A 19,530-nucleotide genomic window follows, 5' to 3' on the forward strand; every position below is an offset into this window, starting at 1 on the left:
ATAACCTGGAAGAAGCGGATAAATTTCTAGATACATACAACCTATCAACACTGAATCATGAATAAATAGAAAATCTGAACAGATCAATAATGAGTAAGGAGATCGAATCATTAATTTAAAAATTCCCAACAAAGAAAAGCTCAGGAGCGGATGGCTTCATTCATTAATTCTGATTTTTTTTTTTTTAGAAAAAGAAAACCATTCATATTTCCTTTCTGTAAACTGTCCATTACCTTTGTTGATTTTTCTGTTGGGATTTTGAGGTTTGTCTGTGGATATGCATTGCAAATATTTTCCCTGTTTGTCTGTTAACTTCCTCTGTGGTGGGATTTTTTTCATGCCAACTTTCTTATGAAATTAAATTTTCAGATGTTTATATTATTTGGAGCATCTTAGAAAGACCTTTAGGGCCAGGTGCGGTGGCTCACACCGGTAGTCCCAGCATTTTGGGAGGCCGAGGCAGGCGGATCACCTGAGGTCAGGAGTTCAAAAGCAGCCTGACCAACATGGGGAAACCCCATCTCTACTGAAAATGCAAAATTAGCTGGATGTGGTGGTGCATGCCTGCAATCCCAATTACTGTGGAGGCAGAGGCAGGAGAATCGCTTGATCCCAGGAGGCAGAGGTTGCAGTAAGCCAAGATTGTGTCATTGCACTCCAGCCTGGGCAACAAGAGCAAAACTCCATCTCAAAAAAAAAAGAAACACCTTCAGCTTTCTGAGCATATGGTTAACAATCTGCCATGTGTTCATATATATACACATACGTGCATGCGTGTGTGTGTGTGTGTGTGTGCATGTTTTCTTTTTTGGTGGGGGAACAAGGTCTTGCTTTGTCACCCAGACCGCAGTGTAGTGGCATGATCATGGTTCACTGCAGTCCTCCCACTTCAGCCTCCTGAGTAGCTGAGACTGAAGCAATCCTCCCACTTCAGCCTCCTGAGTAGCTGAGACTACAGTTGCATACCACCATGTTCAGCTAATTTTGTAATTTTTGTGGAGACAGGTCTCACTGTGTTGCCCAGAGTGGTCTCAAACTCTTGGGCTCAAGTGATCCTACCTTGTTGGCCTCCCAAAGTGCTGGGATTACAGGCATGAACTGCTGCACCTGGTCTGTTTTCTTCTATATTTTTGTGGTGTATTTTTTTATATTCAAATCTTTGATTCACCTAAAATATATTTTGGTATAAGCTGTGAGGTAAAGAATCAAATATTTTTTTTAGTTCCAGAAGTTGACTGCAGATCCTTGAATAACATTGTTTAGTTCACGATTTCTTCATAATATTGCTGAGAAAAATAAATTGCTTTCCAGCCAGAGCCACTCTCTATGTGGATTTCACACATTCTCCCCACATCTGCATGGCTTTCTCCAGGTACTTTAGTTTCTACCCACATCCCAAAGATATGCACCTTAGGTTTATTGGCGTGTCTAAATTGTCCCAGTGTGAGTAAGACTGAGTGCGTGGGAGTGTGCCCTGTGATGGGATGACGTCCTATCCAAAGTTGGTTCCCCTCTTATGTTCGAGATGCCAAGATAGGCTCTGGACACCCTGACCTTGAACTGAAATAAGCAGGCTGGAGAAGGAATGAATGAATACAGATTATTGTAAAGTAAAAATTCATAAAGTATTCAATAATCATGCAAATGTGCAACAATAAACGATGAGGTACAAAAGCACTCAGCAAACCTACCACACTTTTGAATTGCCTAGTGGTAAGAGGTGCTCCTCACAATTCTCACTTTGCAAACATTTATTCCTTCATTTAACCCACCACCACTGCATCTGCCATTACTCACTGACTCACCACAAATTGGCTAGTCATTTACTGGCTTTTATTAATCTTTCTTAAATGTTTGTATAGCTCATACTTATTTCAATGTTTAAGATTAGAACTGTTGGGGGTATTTATTTAGAAGTTTGGTGATTTTTTTGTGCCAGAAATATGCCATAGGAACTCAGTTCTTGTTTCTCCTAATTAGCCTATGGTAAAGTTAGTTTCATTATGTGTCCAGTTTCCAATTACCTATAGACCAGCAGTCCCCCAATTTTGTTGGCACCAGGGACCAGTTTCATGAAAGACAATTTTTCCATGGACCAGGGTGGCGGAGGATGGTTTAAACATGAAACTGTTCCACCTCAGATTATCAGGCATTAGATTCTCATAAGGAGCATGCAACCTAGATCCCTCACATGTGCAGTTCACAAAAGGGTTCATGGTCCTGTGAGAATCTAATGCTGCAGCTGATCTGACAGGAGGTGGAGCTTAGGCCGTAATGCTCACCTGCCACTCATCTCCTGCTGTGTGGCCTGGTTCCTAACAGACCATAGACTGATAGCAGGGGTTAGGGACCCCTGCTATAGACAATGTTAAGTGAGGAGTTACTCTACCTAGTTTCACCAAAATCATTTGTTGAATAATTGCTGTGTTCTCCTTTGATCAGCTAGTGTCCTATTAGGAAATGTGGAAGTACTCTAGATATTCCCAGCAGAGAATAAATTAATGCAAACAATTTGTGACAAAGAATTGGAAGGGCTAAAGAAGCAAAAGGTGAAAGGGATATCAGTCTGTGATCATGATGCTGCTAGTGATCCTGGGCTGGAAACCAGCAGTTTATTTTCACTGCTGAGCTGCTGGCCACAGGGCCATTGCTTTTTTGGAACATTCGCATAGACATTGACCAGGAACCCAGGAACTTACTTTCTAAGGATGCTGCTCAAACTACTACCATTCTTACTAGTGCTGGTGGAGCCCAAGTTACCTGCTGTTGATGCCACTCCTGCGGCCAGAAGAGGCATGAGAAGCAGAAAAATGGCTCCGTCTCACCTCTTGTTCCTCAATCCCAACTAGTGAGTGCCCCTCAGTTGCAGAACCTTACCATAGGCAGCTGACAAGAAAATCCAGAAATGTGGCACTCTGGCTTCCAGCCAGCATATTTGTGACAGAGGGGAGCATGGAAGGTTGGGAATGGGGGTAAATGCCAACATATAATCAGCTCACCCACTGCTTTGAAAATCACAAAATAAATTCCTCAATGCTTGAGGATCTATTCCTAGACTTTCTAATCTTTTTCTATTAGTATATTTATCTACTTAACATTCAGTGTCGCATTGTTTTGAATATTATGTTTTCATATCTAGTAGAAACAGTTCCCTCTTTTTTTTCCATAACTTTCCTAGTTTTCCTGGATTGTTTATTTTTTCCATATAAATTTTAGGAGGCCAAAGCCTTATCCGTTAAGCAATCAGGGCCATATAAGTTTTAGAATTAGTTTGTCTAGTTCAAAAAAACTGCAGTTTGCATTTTATTGACAGTATGTTATAAATTTAGTTTAACTTAAGGAGAATTAATATCTTTATAATGATATAATTTTCTATCAGTTTAGTATGTTGTTTATTTGTTCAAATGTCCTTTTGTGATCCTCATTAGTATTTAAAGTTTTCATTCTATAAATCTTGTACATTTCTTAAGTTTATTCTTAAGTATTTCATGTATTTGGTATTTGCCCTTGGGGGCCTCTTGTTCTTATGGATTATAATTTGCATATATGAAGGCTATTGATTTACATACACTACCTTTATTCAGTTACCTTGCTACATTCCCTGACTATAACAGTATTTCAATATTGTCTCTTGGATTTTTTGAGGCAAATAAATCTGCTAATAATTATACCTTATGTCCTGTATCCCAACTTTTGAACCATCCATTTCTTTCTCTTCTCTAATTGTGCTGAAAAACTCCACCAGGCAGTGATAAATTACACTAGTGATGCTGTGTTCTTTCCTTGTTCCGGATTTTAATAGGAATGCTTCTACCTTTTCCTGACAGGCATAATACTGGGTTTTGCATAACAGAGTAATATCTATTAAATCCCATTTTATTAACACTTTTTTTAAAAACCAAGAATAGATGTTGAATTTTTCTTAAAAAATTGATGGAAATCTTTCCATAATATTTGAATCCATTAATGTGAAATATATTAATAAACATGCAAATATTGGAACACCCTTACATTCATGGAATAAATTCCTTTGGTCATGTAATATTAATCTTTTAATATGCTGTCTGTTTGCACACATTTTATTGAGGGTTGTGGCAATGATCGTCATGACTGAGAATAGTCCATAGGTTTATGTGTGTGTGCTGGTGTGTGTGTGTTCTTTGTCCTCATCCATTTAAAGTTGATTTTTGCTAGCTTCACTCTTGGTGACCTTGCTACCAATTTTCTCAGGGTTTCTTACAGTGGCCTCCTATATGCTGATTATAATGAAATTGATCTTTTAAACATAAACCTATAATATCTTTGGGGTGGAAGAAAAAAAGATAAGAAAAGAATAAACATAAACCTGGACTTGATGTTTATTTCTTATAGTTCCCTCATGGTTTTACTTAATTGTAGCAATCCACCACCATCTTTTTGATTCCTAACTTCCCTTGGTAGATTCTATACTGTGACTTGAAGAACAGTTGGCAAAGGGGTCAAAAGCCAGTAGATAGGCTGGCCCATAATCTCTCCCTTACCTTGTGAGAAAATACAGAAAGAATCAGAATCAGATCGTGACTCTCCATCCCAGGAAAGAAGAACATTCAAGAAACACGTGCTAGTGGCATGTCAAGCCAGACACACCCATCACGGTCTCCTGCCATCAAGAAGGAGGGGGCCAGGCAAGCTGGGAGATGAGAGAATCTCCAAGGCCATGGCTTTGGTCTCCAGCAGTATCTCTTTCAGTAAGCTGGTAGGCAGAAAGCATTCTGCAAACTAGGACTGAGGGCAATAAGTAGAATATTGTTAGCATGTAGGATCATTTACGATTACTCATGCCAGGTCAAAGTTATAGTGTCAAACACTCACACCTGTTAGGGTAAGAAATGAGGAGTCAGCCTATCAGAAACCATTTGCTACATTGGCTCAAGATTCCTACCCTGTATGATGGCAGAACAAGCTCTTCCACAGGATGTTTCACAGACTGGGAAACAACTGATGGGATACCATAATTACTATTTTTAAATTTCCAGTAAAGACTACACTCATTCTTTTTAGACTCTGCCTACAATGCCAAGATAAGCTGTTAAAAATTCTAATCAGGCAGGACTCAGTGACTCATGCCTGTAATCCCACACTTTGGGAGGTCCAGGCAGGCAGATCACTTGAGGTCAAGAGTTCAAGACCAGCCTGGCCAACATGGTGATACTCTGTCTCTACTAAAAATACAAAAATTAGCTGGGTGTAGTGGCGTGCACCTGTAGTTCCAGCTACTTGGGAGACTGAGGCAGGAGAGTGTCTTGGATCCGGGAGGCAGAGGTTGCAGTGAGACAAGTTCATGCCATTGCACTCCAGCCTGGGCAACAGAGTGAGACTCCGTCTCAAAAAAATATATATATATATATAATCAACTAGTGTTTTTTTTAATCAAACTATTAATACAACAACTCCTGAATATATATTTGGAAGTGTTATACCTTCTTATATACCTTTTTCATTATTTAATGCCCCCCTTTACTGCTGGTAATATTCCGTTTCCAAGTCTGCTTTGTCTAACATTAACATAGCCATTTCAGCCTTCTATCATTGTTTGATGCATCTTTTACTATCTTCTTAGTTTATGCCTTAATACTTAAAGTGAATTTCTTGGTGTGCTTACATTTATACTTCATTTAATTTTTGATATGGTTGGATTTAGGTCTTCATTTTATTATTTGTTTTCTGTGTAGGTCATCTGTTTTTGTTCCTCTTTTTCTTCATTCCTGCCTTCTTTGGCGTTATTTGAGTTTAGTTTAATTTAAATGTTTTAGTTTAAATTTCACTTTAATTCATTTATTGGCATTTTGCATATATCTCTAAATTATAATTTTTTTAGTGGTTCCTCTGGGAATTACAACATACCTGCTTGACTTGTCACACTCTATTTTAAATTAATATTTTACATCAAGTAAAATGTAGGTGTCTTAAAACCACACAGATCCTTTTATCCTCCAGGCTGACCTTTATGTCATAGTTGTCATATGTATTATATACATATGTATTATATATGCATATGTTGCAAATCCCACCGGACAATGTTACAGTTTTTCCTTTCGGTAGTCATACACATTTTAATGAACTGAAGAGAACAATTTTTTCCTCTGTCATTTAGATTGGATAATTTCTGTAGATTTAGCTTTCCACTAACTGACTTTTCTATACTCTCCATTTTATTACTGAGCCAATCCAGTGCATTTTTAATTTCAGATATTATATTTTTCAGTTTGAAAATATCCAGTTTTGCTCTTTTAATAGTTTCTCTTCCTCTGCTGAGGATGTCTGTCTTTCCTCTCATTTCAAGCATGCTTATGTTCCCTCATTAGAGCATACTCATACTTCAAAGTCTTTGTCTGATAAATCAAATGTCTGTTTTACATGGGTTGGCATTTATTGATTGTTTTTTCCCTTGAGAATTGGTCACGTTTTTGGGTTCTTTGTTTATTGAGTAATTCAGGATTGCATCCTGACAATGTGATGTTTTCTTGTGTAGACTTTCATTCCAGTTAAAATCCTTTGTAGCGTGTGGATTTTGCTGCTGCTGTTGTTATTTTAGCAGGTCATCAATCTGGTTAGGTTCAGACTGCAAATACTGTCTCACCTTCTGATATGGTGTGGCTCTGTGTCCCCCCACCCCCCCAACTCATGTTGAATTGTAATTCCCAATGTTGAGGGAGGGATCTGGTCAGAGGTGATTGGATTATGGGGGCAGATTTCCCCCTTGCTGCTCTCATGATAGTGAGTAAGTTCTCACAAAATCTGATGATTTATAAGTGTATGGTACTTCCCCCTTAGCTCTCTCTCTCCTGCTCCCCTACAGTAAGATGTGCTTGCTTCCCCTTCATCTTCCACCATGATTGTAAGTTTCATGAGGCCTCCCAGGCATGCTTCCTATGCAGCCTGCAGAACTGTGAGTCAATTCAACTTCTTTTCTTCATAAGTTACCCAGTCTCAGGTGGTTCTTTATAGCAGTGTGAGAATGGACTAATACACCTTCTTTGGATGGTAATTATTAGTTCAGTTTCTAAAGCAAAGATTTACTTTGCTTCTTTAGGTCTGTCCTAAAGAGGATGACTATAGTTTGCACTAATCTATTGTATATTTCAAAATAGCTATAAGAGAAAAATTTAAATGGTTCCAGTATAAAGAAAAGACAAATACTTAAGGAGATGGATATCCTAAGTGCACTGAATTGATCCTTACAAATTATATGAGTGTAGTATATCATCAGTTGTACCCTGAAACTACGTACATCTATTTTGCATCAATTCTTAAAAATTGGATATTCCTATTATTGTCAATTTACTGACTCTTTCCTCTCTCCTCTTTATTCTGCTGTTTAGTCCATCAACTGAGCTTTTCATTTTGGTTATTATACTTTTCACTTCTAAAATTTCCATTTAGTTCTTCTTTATAGTTTCTCTTTCTTTGCTGAGGTTTTATATTTCTTTAATGAGATGTTTTGTTTTTTCATCTGTTTCATGTGCATTTGTAATTGATAGTTGAGGCATTTTTATGATATCTCCTTTAAAATCTTTGTCATATAATTCTAACAACTGTGTCATCTTGATGATTGTGTTTGTTACTTTATTTCAGATCTCACTGGTTCTTGTGATAATTAATCTATTAAAAATATATTTTTAATAAATTTAATAAAATTTCTATTTAAAAATCTATTTTTTCTCCATTAAAACCTGGATATTTTGGCTGGGTGCGGTGGCTCATGCCTGTAATCCCAGCACTTTGGGAGGCCAAGGCGTGTGGATCACCTGAGGTCGGGAGTTCAAGACCAGGCTGACCAACATGGAGAAAGCTCATCTCTACTAAAAATACAAAATTAGCCGCGTGTGGTGGTGCATGCCTGTAATCCCAGCTACTTGGGAGGCTGAGGCAGGCTCCTGGGAGTGGAGGTTGCAGTGAGCTGAGATCACACCATTGCACTTTAGCCTGGGCAACAAGACCAAAATTCTGTCTCAAACAAACAAATAAACAAAAAAACCTAGATAGTTTAGACAATATGTACTGTGGTTTGGGATCTTATTTAAGCCTTGTTTTAGTTGGCTTGCTCTAACACCACTCTGGCAGGGTACAAAAGGGCATCACTTTAAATTCCAAGTGGGCGTTTAAGTCTGTGTTCTCCATATAGGCTCCATTTGGTTGGAGAAGGGAGCTACTCATTATTGTTAGGTGGGATGGGAATTCCGAATCCCCAGTAGGCCTCCACAAATCCTCCCCAGCTGGAAGGGGAAATACACACCTTGTTACAGTTATGTGGAGATGAAAGTCCGGGTCCCCTGGGTGGTTCCCACTAATACCATGTGGAGAAAAGAAGGTGCTTGTCACCACCCATTGGGGATGAAAGTCCTGGCTCCCCACTCAGCCTTCTCTGACACCACCCTAGCAGGAGTGAAGTTGGGTACCTCTTGACATCTTAGGCTCCCCCCTCAACTTTCTCTGGTGTTGGTTGGGATGGGGCCATAGTTTTCTATGGTGTTTGACTGGAATAGGGCAGCTATTGCTAGGCTATCCCTTTTTTGGTCCTTTACCTAGACAGAACAGGTTTTTGCTGGAGTTCTTTCTGTCTGTACATTAGTATACATTAATGTTTCCAGGTTGCTAGCTTCTTCCGCTCTGAGTCTGAGACATATGAAGCAAAAAGAAAACTCAGGGAACTCACCACCACATCACTGCATGAGTTCTGAAGTCCCTCATTGGTCTGCCTTCTCTCTATCTTTCAGAATCTTCTTATGTTTGTTTTATACACATCCAGGAAGTTTTGCTGCATTTAGGGGTTGGAATAGGGAAAAGTATGTCTACTCATCTTCCTTGAAGTGGAAGTTTCTATTTTGATATTTTCAGTTTGGGTTTGATTTGGTTTGCTTTACACTTTGCACAATTGTCTACACGCTTTGCCCATGGGCAGAGGAAGCCTTAATGAAAACTTTTGGCAATAATGTAAATAAGCTAGCAATAGCTTGTTTGGAAACATTGGAACCAGTAGACTATGAGCCTTTTCTGCACTTATTCTGTGCACATCAAAGGATGAAACTGCATTCACACTGTTCTCAAAGGCTTGTTGAATGCTTACTATATCTCAGTCACAGTCCTTGGCACTGGATATACAATAACAAACAGGGTATTGTCCCTGCTCTCAAAAAGTTTATGTCTAGTGGGAGAGAAAGAGAAGTAAGTGCCATTTTAATACACTGTAATGTCTACTATGAGGGTTGGGTGCAGTGGCTCATGCCTGTAATCCTAGCACTTTGGGAGGCTGAGGCAGGAGGATTGCCTGAGCTTAGGAGGTTGAGACCAGCCTGGGCAACATGGTGAAACCCCATCTCTACTAAAATACAAAAAATTAGCTAGGCGTGGCAGTGTGTGCCTATAGTCCCAGCTACTGGGGAGGCTGAGGTAGGAGAATTGCTTGAACCCAGGAGGCAGAGGTTGCAGTGAGCTGAGACCGCACCATTGCACTCCAGCCTGGGTGACAGAGTGAGACTCCGTCGCCATAAAAATAAATAAATAAATAAAATTAACTACCTTGAGAAGGATAAGCCCATAGGAGAGGCTTTTAATCCAGGCTACGAAGCCAGAGAAAATACAGTTAAAGAGCTAACAGAAACCAAGTTTGCCTAACTTAAATATAAAAGAATTTAATGGAAGGATACTGAGTACAAACAGAAAATCTGGAGAAACAGGCTTATAAAGGGCAGAAAGAAAAGCAGCTTTAAAGGGTTAGGAAGCAGGAACCCAGGGAGTATCTCAGAGCCAGAACAATCTGGTCAGAGCACTGCCACTAATGTGGAGGGATTTCAATTTCATTCATCCTTGTGCTATTTGTATAAGATTCAAAGTCCTGGAGAAAAGCATCTAATTGACCAGCTTAGGTCACAGCTCATCTACCTCCTTGTACCAGGGCCATGAGAGAAATGAGTTTACACCCTTTAGCTTCTGCAACAGGGGCCTGACACATGGATTTACCATTCAACCAAGGGGATACAAAGGAAAAAATGGTTAAGTCTCCAGAAGGAAATCAGGATATTGAAGGAAGGATGAATGGATGCTAACCAGCTAAAAAAATGACAAAAGTTCATGGCAGCAGCTAAGTTATGATCAATGCCTGGGATGACTTAGCTAGTCCCAGAATGGGACAAGAATATGTTTAGGAAGAGAGACTAGCATGTACAAAGCCTGAGGTAAGAGGAAGCATAGTGAATTCAGATGACTAAAGTACCGTGGTTCATAATGGCCTGGGCATAGAGTTTGGAGAGAGGGTGGGGTGAGAATAGAGGCCAGCATGGGAGGAGGTGCCACTGGACAGGAAAATAGGAGCAAAGTGCCACTATGACTTGAAGACAAGTGAAAAGCTCATCATCTAAGGAATGAGAGAGATGTTAAAGTGTTTTCCACAGAGTCATGGCATTTTTGTCTTTGAGTGATGGCTTTGGCTCTTGCAATAATTCAGGTAGAGATGAAGGTAGCCTGAACCAAGATGGTAGTGAGTGGACGGAGAGAAGTGATTCATCAGATTTGAGTGAGGAACAGGCAAGGGAGTGGAAGGAGACAGGATGCTTTCCAGGTTTCTGGCTTGAGTTGCCACATGGATAACAACATCATAGACAGAGGAAGGAAATTATGGTAGAGAAAATGGGCTCAGCATTAGACATACTGGGCTTGAGATAGATGGTTGAATATATGGCTGTGAAAGGCAGGAAAGAGATCAGAGCAAAAGATTTAGGGTAGGTATCCATCACTACATAGAAGCCAAAGGGATAGATGAAACATCCTGGGAAGAGTATAGAGAGTGAGAAGAGAACAGACCCTAATGTGCAGCCTTCCCAGCATCGACACTTAAGGATTGGTCCAAGGAAAAGCAGCAGCCAGAGAATCACAAGGATGACAAGAGCGGCCAAGGAAACAGTAGATGCACGGTGTCTGGGAAGCTGAAGCAGGGGACTGATTCAGGATGGGGAAATGGTCAAGTGTCCAATGTTAAGTAAAGTAAGAAGGGAGGAGTGTCCAGGGGATTTGTCAGCAAGGAGGCAACTAGTGTGTGAGAAGAGCTTCAGAGGTGTTTGGGGGCCCAGCAGCAGATTGTAAGGGGCTGAGGGGCAGGGAGGAATGAGGACCTGGAAACAGTACAACCCAGTGGTGCCCAGTCCTGCTGCTTAGGTAGTCTAGAGAAAATGTACATGATGTATTAGTTTCCTATGGTTGCTGAAATGAATTACTACAAACTTAGTGGCTTAGAACAATGCAATTTTATTATCTTCTAATTCTCTAGGTCACAAGTTCAACACAGGTCTCATTGGGCTAAATTCAATAAGTCAGAAGGGCTACAGACCTTTCCAGAGACTCTAAGATTCTGTTTCCTTGCCTTTTTTGTTTTTTGTACACGGTCTCACTTCATCACCCAAGCTGGTGGAGTGACATGATCATGGCTCACTGCAGCCTCAATCTCCTACCCTCAAGCAATCCTCCCATCCTCTCACCTCAGCCCCCCGCCCTCCCTGAGTAGCTGGGACTACAGGTGCATGCCACCACACCCAAGTAATGTTTTTATTTTTGTAGAGAAGGGTTCTCTATATGTGGGCCAGGCTGGTCTCGAACTCCTGGCCTCAAGTGACCCTCCCACCTCTGGGATTACAGGCGTGAGCCACTGCGCCTGGTCTCTTTGCCCTTTCAAACCTTCAAAGACCTCCTTCTTCCATCTTCAAAGCCAACAAAGTTGCATCTCTCTGTGCCTTTATTCCTATGGTGACATCTTGCTCTGACTCTCTTCTTCTGCTTCCTTTTTCTATTTTTAAGAACGTTTGTGATTACTTTTGGAGCCCACCTGGATAATTCAGGATAATATTCCCACCTAAGATCCTTAATTTAATCACATGGAAGGTAGCGGGTCCTGGAGGTCAGAATGGGAACATCTTTGGAAGGCCATTATTCTGTCTACCACACATTGGTACATTTTAAAACACCCAGATGATTCTTCTGTGCGAGTGGGATTAAGCAACACTAGAAAGAGAGAAGGGGTGATAATGAGGTTGATAGAAAGTTTTTTGGTTTTGTTTTACAAAATGAGGTGTGCAATAGTAGAAATAAAGAGGACAGTCATTTTAATCTCTGGCTACTTTTTTTCAGTGGTGTCTTAATAGTGAAATTATGTTAGAGAAGAACAATTTTTATCTGACACTTTCTAATGTCTGCCCTGAGCTAACTCTTTTCTTCCTTTTTCCCTTACTCAAAACATGACATATTGTAGAAGCTTCCAAACCCATACTGATAATTAAAAAGACGAGCAAAAGATATGCAGCTGCATGCTCAAGGTGAGCCTGAAGATATCCAAGCCTAGATTTATAGAAAATGAGCTTTTCAGAGACAGAAACTGGAGAGGCTAATCTGAAATGAAACTCAATTTTCTCCCACGTAGCGGCCTGGGGTTACTTGAGACTGGTCTTTTGTCAGCACTGGGGACTCAGAAATGAAAGTGTGCAGAGATGATCAAATGCCAAGATGGCCATATTGTGCAGGGAAGGCGAGCATGTGTTTTGGTTGGAAGGGGGAACAGTGTTCAATTAATCCTGAAATGTTTGCAAAAACAAATGATGGGCAAAAAGAAAACTCAACTTGAAAGCGGTGTGATTCTTTATGAAAGAACCATCTCCACCAGTCTGGCAGCCACAAAATAAACACGTCAGCCAGCCAGGCCAGAGCACAGATAATTAGGAGTGCGTAGCAGCACATGGACAGTTTTCATTAAAACCACGTCACTGTGGCAGATGGGCAGGCCTCAGTGGCCCACCACTGGGGGCTTGGAGGAGGCAGGGCCCTACCTCCTCTGGTCTTCCTGGAGCCCAGGGCCCTGACTGCTTCCCCTTCAAACGGGAGCCAGGATGGGAAGGCTTGTGTTCGGACTGTGCGAGTGTCTGTCCACGCCTCAGTCTCTGGCCAGCAATAGAGGATCATGACAGCAGAGTAATTAAGCCCTTGGGGGAATCCTACAGGCCTGTCAAAGTGAGGGGCTTCCTCCCTGCTCTTCAGACACTTTTCTATGTTCTGGCCACTCCCAGCATTGCTAACTATTTGAGGGTTGCCTTGCCTTTGACCCCTTAAGTACAGAAGAGAAACAGCCACCAAAAATGCATGTATGCTGTTTAAGGAATTGCCTCATTGTTGCATTTTTTAAAAATGAATATTTACGTAATTCAATTAAGGCAGAATGCTGATATATGCCGAATGAAGCCTGGGATTTACAAGGGCGATGCAGCTACTGTCCCCGTGGTCGAGTCTGGGTCATGACATAACCATGCCTTAGCAGTCGGACGTGTGCCTGCTTGACAGCAAAGTACCAGTTTGACGACAATGATGCATCCAGTTCCCCGAGGTGGGTCACTTAATGACTGCTCTGCATTGACCCAATAGAATATTTGATTTGTGTTGCTGTAAAAGACACTGTCGACTGCCAGATTGAGGTGAACATCTTGGAACTGACATAGTCAAATACAAGCAGGGCCAAAATATTCTGAGGCTTCCACACTTCCTGCCCCCGCTTCCCCCTTCCTGTCTTCTCTGAGGCAGGCGTGCAGATGGGCTAGGATTTGACACACTGACAGTGGTGGGTCTGTATCCGGCAGTTTCCTTCCCTACCACCTACCCACTCCCCTTACAGTACTCGCTGTTCTCCCAGCCTCTGTCCCCCTTAAGCTACTTCTCACCACTCAGCAGAGCTTTCTTTTCTGCTGTTGGCTTTGTCAGCATTACTGCTTCACTCTGCTTCCTCTTGGAGAGAGTTGGATCAGATAAAGAAGACAGGGGTGACAGGACCCAATTTTGACAGGAAAGTTCAGTCCCAATTTCTTGCTCCTGACTGCATCTGCCTGCAGGGAGCCGCCTGCCTCTGCTCTTGGCACTTCAGTGGGGCACTCTCCTCAAAGACATGAGTTCATGCCTTTTCCAGGAAGCCTCCGGGCCCTGGTGAGAAATACAGTCTATATTTTGGTTGCCCTAATAATCAATGCAAGACCATGAAAAAAGTGGCAGGCCTGAGAACCAAAGGTACCTGGGCAACTATGTGGAGAGTAGGGCCAATAATTGCTTCAGAGACAACCTAGAAATGAAAATGATGTCAGTTTTGCAAAACTGAGTTGGAGATAACTGTGAGACCCTGAATAGATATGCAGTAGGTCACTGTGGAATCCTCAAGAAAAATCAAAGAGAAAATCTGAGATTTTAGAATCATCTGCTTTCCACCTTAAATTCAAGTTAGTCTGAAATCCCAGCTTTCTTCTGCCTAGTTTCTGCCTGCCATATCTTTTCCCATGCTTTCTTTTCAGCCTTTGTTTAAGTGTAGTTCTTGTGTGCAGCATATAATGTGTCTTTCTCTTTTAAAAATCCAATCAGATAATCTATCTTTTAATAGGTGAATTTAATCTCCTTACATTTATTCTGGTCACTGATAGAGTTGGAGTTATTTTTGCCACTACATTTTGTGTTTCTGCTTACCATCCTTTATCTTTATTTCCTATCCCTTTTACTGCCTTCTGTTGGATTGATAACATTTTTCTATATTTCTGCTTTGTCTGCCTCTGCTGGCTTGCAATCTATAAATTGTGTTTGTCTTCTTTGACAGTTATCTTTAAATTTTTAACATAAACATTTAGCCATGAATTTTCTCACAAAGTCTAAATTTGTTCATTATTTCTATCCTCCTCTAGAATATGAAAAGGACTTAGCACATTTTAACTAAACAATGACTACCCCCCTTTCCCCATCTGGTTATTTATCCTTTTTTAACCCTCAAATTTTCAACACGCACAAAAATTTTAATTATTTTTAAACAAATTGTTAAATTTACCAACTTTTTAAAAGAAAGAACCATCTTGTTATGAAAGAACCATCTCAGTGGTAATAAATTGTGTGCATAAAAAGAAATAAAGAGCTACAAGAAACAATTGTGGACATACAAATTTGCAATTGCAAAAATATGGAAACAGCCCAAATGCCCATCAATCAATGAGTGGATAAAGAAAATGTGGTATATATGTAACATGGAGTACTACTCAGCCATAAAAAGGAATGAAATAATGACATTCACAGCAACCTGGATGGAATTGGAGACTACTATTCTAGGTGAAATAACTCAGGAATGGAAAAGCAAACATCCTATGTTCTCACTCATGTGTGGGAGTGAAGCCATGAGACACAAAGGCAAAGAATGGTACATATACTTTGGACTTTGGAGACTCAGGGGAAAGGGTGGGGGATGGCAAAGGATAAAAAGACTACACACTGGGCTTTTCCAACTTGGACCCGGCAGAATGGCTCCCTCAAAGAAGGGTGGCGAGAAGAAAAAGGGCCGTTCTGCCATCAACGAGGTGGTGACCCGAGGATACACCAACAGCATTCACAAGCGCATCCATGGAGCGGGCTTCAAGAAGCGTGCCCCTTGGGCACTCAAAGAGATTTGGAAATTTGCCATGAAGGAGATGGGAACTCCAGGTGTGTGTATTGATACCAGGCTCAACAAAGCTGTCTGGGCCAAAGGAATTAGGAATGTCCCACATCAAATCCATGTGCGGCTGTCCAGAAAACGTAATGAGGATGAAGATTCACCAAATAAGCTCTATACGTTGGTTATCTATGTACCTGTTACCACTTTCAAAAATCTACAGACAGTCAGTGTGGATGAGAACTAATCGCTGATCATCAAATACATCAAATAAAGTTATAAAATAAAAAAAAAAGACTACACATTGGATACTGTGTGCACTGCTTGGGTGGTGGGTGCACCAACATCTCAGAAACCACCACTAAATAACTTATTAATGTAACCAAATACCACCTGTTCCCCCAAAAACTTATTGAAATAAGAAAATAAATTTTAAAAAAATTCTAAAATAGACTTATTTATTTGTAGGTACACAATTGTTTACTGTAATTCAGCCTTTTCTCTGGGCTTGCTTTCATCTTTTTTTTTTTATTTTATTTTTTTTTTTATTATACTTTAAGTTCTAGGGTACATGTGCATAACGTGCAGGTTACATATGTATACATGTGCCATGTTGGTGTGCTGCACCCATCAACTCGTCAGCACCCATCAATTCATCATTTATATCAGGTATAACTCCCCAATGCAATCCCTCCCCCCTCCCCCCTCCCCATGATAGGCCCCAGTGTGTGATGTTCCCCTTCCCGAGTCCAAGTGAGCTCATTGTTCAGTTCCCACCTATGAGTGAGAACATGCGGTGTTTGGTTTTCTCTTCTTGTGATAATTTGCTAAGAATGATGGTTTCCAGCTGCATCCATGTCTCTACAAAGGACGCAAACTCATCCTTTTTTATGGCTGCATAGTATTCCATGGTGTATATGTGCCACATTTTCTTAATCCAGTCTGTCACTGATGGACATTTGGGTTGATTCCAAGTCTTTGCTATTGTGAATAGTGCCGCAATAAACATACGTGTGCATGTGTCTTTGTAGTAGCATAATTTATAATCCTTTGGGTATATACCCAGTAGTGGGATGCTCAGCTAAAGGAGCAGAAGCCTGTGAAACGCGAACGACTCTGTCTGACAGCTTTGAAGAGAGCAGTGGATCTCCCAACACAGAGGTTGAGATCTGAGAAGGGGCAGTCTGCCTGCTCAAGTGGGTCACTGACTCCTGAGTAGCCTAACTGGGAGACATCCCCCACTAGGGGCAGTCTGACACCCCACACCTCACAGGGTGGAGTACACCCCTGAGAGGAAGCTTCCAAAGCAAGAATCAGACAGGTGCACTCGCTGTTCAGCAATATTCTATCTTCTGCAACCTCTGCTGCTGATACCCAGGCAAACAGGGTCTGGAGTGGACCTCAAGCAATCTCCAACAGACCTATAGCTGAGGGTCCTGACAGTCAGAAGGAAAACTATCAAACAGGAAGGACACCTATATCAAAACCCCATCAGTACGTCACCATCATCAAAGACCAGTGACAGATAAAACCACAAAGATGGGGAAAAAGCAGGGCAGAAAAGCTGGAAATTCAAAAAATAAGAGCGCATCTCCTCCTGCAAAGGAGCACAGCCCATCGCCAGCAACAGATCAAAGCTGGTCAGAGAATGATTTTGATGAGATGAGAGAAGGCTTCAGTCCATCAAACCTCTCAGAGCTAAAGGAGGAATTACGTACCCAGCGCAAAGAAACTAAAAATCTTGAAAAAAGAGTGGAAGAATTGACAGCTAGACTAATTAATGCAGAGAAGGTCATAAACGAAATGACAGAGATGAAAACCATGACACGAGAAATACGTGACAAATGCACAAGCTTCAGTAACCGACTCGATCAACTGGAAGAAAGAGTATCAGCGATGGAGGATCAAATGAATGAAATGAAGCGAGAAGAGAAACCAAAAGAAAAAAGAAGAAAAAGAAATGAACAAAGCCTGCAAGAAGTATGGGATTATGTAAAAAGACCAAATCTACGTCTGATTGGGGTGCCTGAAAGTGAGGGGGAAAATGGAACCAAATTGGAAAACACTCTACAGGATATCATCCAGGAGAACTTCCCCAACCTAGCAGGGCAGGCCAACATTCAAATTCAGGAAATACAGAGAACGCCACAAAGATACTCCTCCAGAAGAGCAACTCCAAGACACATAATTGCCAGATTCACCAAAGTTGAAATGAAGGAAAAAATCTTAAGGGCAGCCAGAGAGAAAGGTCGGGTTACCCACAAAGGGAAGCCCATCAGACTGACAGCAGATCTCTCGGCAGAAACTCTACAAGCCAGAAGAGAGTGGGGGCCAATATTCAACGTTCTTAAAGAAAAGAATTTTAAACCCAGAATTTCATATCCAGCCAAACTAAGTTTCATAAGTGAAGGAGAAATAAAATTCTTTACAGATAAGCAAATGCTTAGAGATTTTGTCACCACCAGGCCTGCCTTGCAAGAGACCCTGAAGGAAGCCCTAAACATGGAAAGGAACAACCGGTACCAGCCATTGCAAAAACATGCCAAAATGTAAAGACCATCGAGCCTAGGAAGAAACTGCATCAACTAATGAGCTTTCATCTTTAAAAAGTTTGTTTTTGTTTTTGTTTTTTAAGCAGGGTACTTTGGTTCATGCCTGTAATCTCAGCACTTTGGGAAGCTGAGGAGGTAGGATTGCTTGAGCTCAGGAGTTCAAGACCAGCCTGGGCAATATAGCAAGACCTCATATCTACTAAAAAATCAAAAAAGTTAGCTAGGCCTGGTGGTACTTGCTTGTAGTCCCAGCTACTGAGGAGGCTGAGGTGGGACGATCACTTGAGCCTGGGAGATCAGGGCTGCAGTGAGCTATAGATCATGCTACTGAACTCTAGCCTGAATGACAGTGAGATCCTGTCTCAAAAATAAAAGTAATGATTTATTTCTGAGAATGGTAAAACTCTTTCAGATGCAGAGTTTCTAACAATTTTATTATTTTTCTCTCACTCTTGAATAATAGTTTAAATGACTGTAAAATATTAAGTTGACTGTTAATTCCTCCCTGTGCTTTCAGGAAACTAATCTGCTGTCTTCTGGCATATATTGTTGCTGACGAGAAGTCTGCTGTCGGTCTTACTGGTTTCTCCTTGTAGATAAAGTGTCTTCTCTTTCTGGTCACTTGTAAGAGCATTTTTGGCTTTATCCTTGGTATTTTTTAGTTTCACTATAATGTGTCTCAGTGTTGGCTTAACTTGTATTTATCCTATTTGTATCTCAGGGTACACTTTCAATCAAAACCATGTCTTTCTTCAATTCAGGAATATCCTCAGCTATTTTATTTTCAAAGATGGCTCTTTGTTATTCCTTTCTTCTTCTGGAAACCCTATTTAGATATCTGTTTCTTAATTTATCTATTTTGTCTCCTAAATGTGCTTTCAGGTTTTAAAAAAAAATTATCTTCAATCTCTATGTTGCATCCTGATGAATTCTTCAATACTACATTCTAATCCATTAATTCCATCTGTGATTGTGACCAGCCTAAAGTTTATCTTTTCTACTGGGTTTTTAAATGTTCAATTATCACATTTTTTTATTTCCAATATTCTAATTTGATCTTTTCTCATCTTCACTTATTGCTTCATTTCTCCTTTGTTGTTGCTGTTTCACAGTTTTATGTTTTATCATGGATTCTTTTTAAATTTAGCTCTTTGAATATTTTAAGCATTATTATAAATAGCTTGTAAGATTGTTTTATAGAATTAATTTTTAGGTGAATTTTTTCCTAATTGTTCACTGTACTCTTTTTTTAGCATTTGATTCCTATGAGTTTTGTGATTTTCATTTACAGTAATTTGTCTTTTTTGTTTTATTTTTTCTATTTCCTGTCTCATGATCACCCCTAGAAACTAGAGAGACTATAATAGGTTGCAAGGCTTACAGATCTGACTTCCAATTCCCTAACACCCTTTGGACTTTATATGTCCTTTGGAATACACACTTACGTCTAAAGAACAGTGTATTAGTCAGCTCAGGCTGCCATAACAACCAACGCTGACTGGGCAGTACTGCTGT

General features: G+C 40.6%; 1 pseudogene; it reads left to right on the forward strand.

Moving 5' to 3' along the window:
• The first annotated feature begins 15,323 nt into the window (after positions 1–15,323).
• Positions 15,324–15,710, forward strand: LOC111528887 (annotated as a pseudogene).
• The last annotated feature ends 3,820 nt before the right edge of the window (positions 15,711–19,530 follow it).

Source organism: Piliocolobus tephrosceles, chromosome 4, assembly GCF_002776525.5.
Source record: "Piliocolobus tephrosceles isolate RC106 chromosome 4, ASM277652v3, whole genome shotgun sequence".
Classification (NCBI taxonomy): domain Eukaryota; kingdom Metazoa; phylum Chordata; class Mammalia; order Primates; family Cercopithecidae; genus Piliocolobus; species Piliocolobus tephrosceles.